Source organism: Arachis duranensis, chromosome 1 (assembly GCF_000817695.3).
Source record: "Arachis duranensis cultivar V14167 chromosome 1, aradu.V14167.gnm2.J7QH, whole genome shotgun sequence".
NCBI classification, from domain to species: Eukaryota; Viridiplantae; Streptophyta; class Magnoliopsida; order Fabales; family Fabaceae; genus Arachis; species Arachis duranensis.
In genome coordinates, this window is record NC_029772.3 from 33,873,053 (window position 1) to 33,878,177 (window position 5,125).

A 5,125-nucleotide genomic window follows, 5' to 3' on the forward strand; every position below is an offset into this window, starting at 1 on the left:
AGAAAGTCTTAGAAAGCAAGATTAGTAGAGAATTGAGAGAATCGAACCTTAAACATTTGAGCGATCAGAGTGTATACACTTCCAGTGAGGGTTTGGTGCTTGATTATTTGTTCCCGGCTTTCACAAGCTTTTTTCTTTCAAGTCTACTTGTACTTTATTTTGAGATTTGAATTAGTGAAATCCAGTTCATATTTGCTCTTGGAAGATTTATTTACTTGTAACCAAGTAGGTAAGAGCATTTAGCATGTAGTTGCATTCATATAGATAAGTTGCATTGCATAAGTCTTACCATTTTTCCTTCACTCTTTTGGTTCTCTTGAGCTTAGCATGAGGACATGCTAATGTTTAAGTATGGGGAGATTAATAAACCACTATTTTATGATATATTTTAGAATGAATTGAGTGAATTTTGTCAATTATTTTCACACTTATTCATGTAAATTGCATGTTTTTGAGTTTCCTTCCTAATTTTGTGCTATGATTAAAAACATGCTTTCTAGGCCTTAAAATCGCTAATTTTTAATTCTCTTTTATTATCATTGATGCCATGATATGTGCGTTAAGTGATTTCAGAGTTTATAGGGCAGGAATGACTTAGAGGATGGAAAGGAAGCATGTAAAAGTGGAAGGAACACAAGAAGTTGAAGTTTTGAGAAGCTGGTACCGATGCGTATGCATGAATGACATGTACGTGTGACCAAGCCATAGTCCAAATGACGCGTACGTGTGGCTGACCCGTACGCATGGCCAGTGAATTATCAAAGCGACGCGTGCGCGTGGCTGACGCGTACGCATGATGAGCGTTATGTGCCTCAGTAAAGTGAATTCGCTGGGGGCAATTTCGGAGCTACTTTTGGCCCAGTTTCAGGCCCGAAAATGAAGACAAGAGGCTCTCTCCTCTCTCTAGGTTTTATGGTTTCTTTTAGTTTTATTTCTTCTCAAATTCAGATTTCCTTCTTGCTTTAATTTAGTTTCTTTTCTACCTTTTATTGTTCTAGTATCTTAGTTTATCTTCTCTTGTTGATTTCTTTATTTTTCCAATTTAGTTTATGAACTTTTCTTGTTAGATTTAATTCTCTTTTTATGCAATTTAAAGTGTTTCATGTTTATGGCTTCTTTCTTTAATTGTTGGTTATTGATTCCTTGCATTTGTTAGTCTTAGATTTTACTATCTCTTGTTAGTTTTCCATGTTTTTATTTTGTGCCTTCCAAGTGTTTGATAAAATGATTGGTCGAATTTTAAAATAGATTTTTGTGTTCTTGGTTTAGGTTGATGATTTGGAGACTCTTGAATTGTCAAAGTCTCTCATTGATTGGTAATTGAAGATTGCTAATTAGCTTGAACTTCACTAAATCTAGTCTCTCACTATGAGTTGACTAAGACTTGTGAATTCAAGTTGATTGTATGCACTTGACTTTCCTTCATTGGTCAGAGGTTAACTAAGTGAAGGCAATTTACATTTACCGTCACAATTGACGACGATAATGAGGATATGACTTCTAATTCTCTTTCCTTGCTAAGAGTTTTCTTAGTTATTAGTTTACTTTCTTGCCATTTTACTTCCCAAAATAAACCTCATAGCCAATAATAAACTACACTTCCCTACAATTTCTTTGAGAGACGACCCGTGGTTTAAATACTTCGGTTAATTTTATTGGGTTTGCTTAAGTGACAAACAATTTAACGTTGACCGAGGATAATTTGTTGGTTTAGAACTATACTTGCAACACGATATTTTGTAAAAAATCTTTACCGACAATTTTTCTCCATCACCATTCCTCCAAATCCAACATAGTACTTCACTCTAAATAAACGTCCATATCAGAGCTGGTAACTGCCACATAGGACATTTTCGCCAACTTTGGTCAGGGGATACAATGGAGGGGCCTCAATGGCTCACTTTAAGGGTTGGGGTCGCCTTATCCTAATTTGGAATGGATAGGAATGGAGTTGGGTGTTTACTCTAGATATTATTAATACCTCTAGAAAATTAGAAGCCCATCTTAATGCACTCATAAAAAACATACACAACTAAAAGAATAGAGAATAGAGCATTTTTTGTAAATATATATATAGAGTAAAGTATCTTTTTTATCTCCAATATTTGGGGTAAGTCCCAAAGTTGTCACTAACATTTCAATTGTCCTATTTAAGTCCCTAACGTTTCACTATTGACTCAATGTTATCCTGTCGTTAGGGATCCGTTAACAAAATTGACGGTGGGACAAAATTGATGATGATTTTGAAACGTTAGGGATTTAAATAGGACGAAAACGTTGGGGACAAAAACGATGCATAAAAATAAATTTTAATTTAATTTTATCTTTCAATAATATTAGTTTTTTACTGTACATAGAATTCAATTATTTTTTAATTACATCTAAGTAAATTACACTTAATTAAATTACTTTCATTTTAAATAAATTTATTTTTTTATAATTTTAAAAAATTTTGATACATTAGAGAGACAAAAGGTATAATTTATATTTTATTGTATATATATATTTTTTTCTTTTCTGCAAGTTTATATACTAGTCATTCTACAAACTTTTTATGATAACTAAAAATCTTTAAGAGTAAAATTATAAAAAAATTAAATTTATTTAAAATGAAAGTAATATGATTAAGTGTAATTTACTTAGATGTGATTAAAAAATAAATGAATACTATGTATAGTAAAACATTGATATTATTGAAGGATAAAATTAAAATTTATTTCTATGTATCGTTTTTGTCCCCAACGTTTTTGTCATATTTAAGTCCCTAACGTTTCAAAATCGCCTCAATTTTGTCCCGCCGTCAATTCTGTTAACGGATCCCTAACGGCAGGACAACATTGAGTCAATTTGAAACGTTAGTGAATTAAATAGGACAATTGAAATATTAGAGACACCTTTGAGACTTACCCCAAATATTGGAGACAAAAATAATACTTTACTCCATATATAGAGTAAGGCAATACATGTGTTGATTGTCTAGTGCACAAGAATCTAGATTTAAATTTTGGATTCTACTTTTGGAATACACTTCCCAAAAAAGTTGAGTATATTGTTTGATGATGAACAAGGAACTTTACGCCCTACTAATTCATAATTAGTTTTCCTTTTGTGTTCTTTAGGACTGAGCCTCGTTTCTATACCAAAAAACAAATTCACAAGAACATAACATACTGTCGAAAATAATTTAAAATGGTTCAATTAAGACTAAAAAAATATATAAGATATATTTCTAAGATAAGTTTTTTGTGCATCATATTGTCTACACTAGCTGATCTCAATGTCCAATGTGTAGAAGCATCGAAGAAACAACTATCCTTATCATAGTTCCTTCTGACCATCTGTCAGAGAAAAAAGAACGATTGGCTCTTGTAGGATTTTCAAGAAATTCTTCGATTTCTTCTGGAAGCAGATGATTATTCATCTGCTTCTCACGTTCCATGAATAGTCGGCACATTGAAGAATATCCAGAGAGGCATTTAGGGAATCGCTCCGATTCTATCTCTGTTCGTTCCGTTTGAAGAAAGGAAGGATCCGAACAAAGAATCGATCTTTCTTTTAGTTGTTGAATCTCTCTTTTTTGCATTGAGAGGAATAAAGGATTCAAAATCCCTTTAAGTAAGAAATAAAGTTCTTGATCGAGATATGAATCAAAGGAGGGCAGGATCCCTTAACTTTTAAGGGGTCCGTAGAACGAATCGCACTTTTACCACTAAACTATACCCGCTGCTGCTACAATGCTATTATTACACATAATTGGACCTTTTGTCGAACCGGAGACTGGGTCTATATATATAGAAACATACGTTTCTACAAATTAGAGCGTTCTCGTGTGTCGTAAGGGGACCAACCCCCCTAATCAATTAAAAAGGGGGGCAAATCTCATTTTTTTTTAATTCAAATAAATCAGAGTTATCTGGAATTCCTGGAAACAGTCCCAGAGCCCGGCCAGACCGGTAATCAACTCGATCATATGGCCGAATCACCAGGTCATTGGTTCAACCGATGAATCACTAATTCACCCGGTTAACTCAGTCATAATTAAAAAAATATAAAATTATATAAATAAAATTAAAATAATGTCTTAAAATGCAAGTTTTTATAAACATTAATAATCTAATATCAATTTTTAAACATAACTAATGATCTAAAAAAAGATAATGAAGTAGTCTCTAGTACAAAATAATCTTGAGCTTTCCTTTTCTTATTCATAAATTCTTTAATATTTTGTCCAAATTGATATGCAACAGCAGGTGGAACTTTTTTGCACTTCTCATCATCTCTTCCCTTTCCAACGAAGTGATACTTAAATCGATTAAGCCCACTTTCCCTAACAAGTTTGTCACAATATATGCACATCATAGTGAATTTCCTGATTTTTCCACAATTTGTTTTCAGCATCCAAAAATTTACCTAAATGAGTTTTTAAGCAACATAGCAACAACCACCAAAGTATCAATTCAAACGTTATTATCCAGTAACAAAATTCAAGTATTCAACTCAAAGTCTCAAACATTATCCAGCAACAAAAAAATTATCCAGCAAATATTCAACTCTGTTATCCAACAAGTATTCAAAGTTTCTCAAGTTCAACAACTCTAAAACCAAATACACCAGCAACATTAACTAGACTCAACAACTCTAAAACCCAATACAACAACAACATTAACCAAACTCAATAACAATTCGAAGTTTCTAACTCAAATTCTCTCCAGTTCAACAGCTCTAAAACCAAATACAACAGCAACAACCACCAGATTCAACAACAATTCTACTGAAAGAACAAAATAGAAAATTTGAAGGGAGCTAACTTGATTGACTGGTTCCAACACTGTGACTGGCGCAACACAAGATAACGACGACCACCACCCGAGGGAGCAACTACTGATTGACTAGTTCCGTCTACTTCTGCCGGCGATGAATTGAATGCAGGGACACGAGACCGCGATGACGACCAAGATGAGGGAACGAGGTGAGAGACTGAGAGAGCGACGAAGTGAGGCCGTGAGAGACTAAGTGACGACTGCCGAAATGAGAGGAGAGACAAGAGAGTGACGAGGTCAGGTGAGGCCATGAGCTAGTGAGTGAAACAGAGAGAGCACAAAGACGAGGCTGGCTGGGTTGGAGG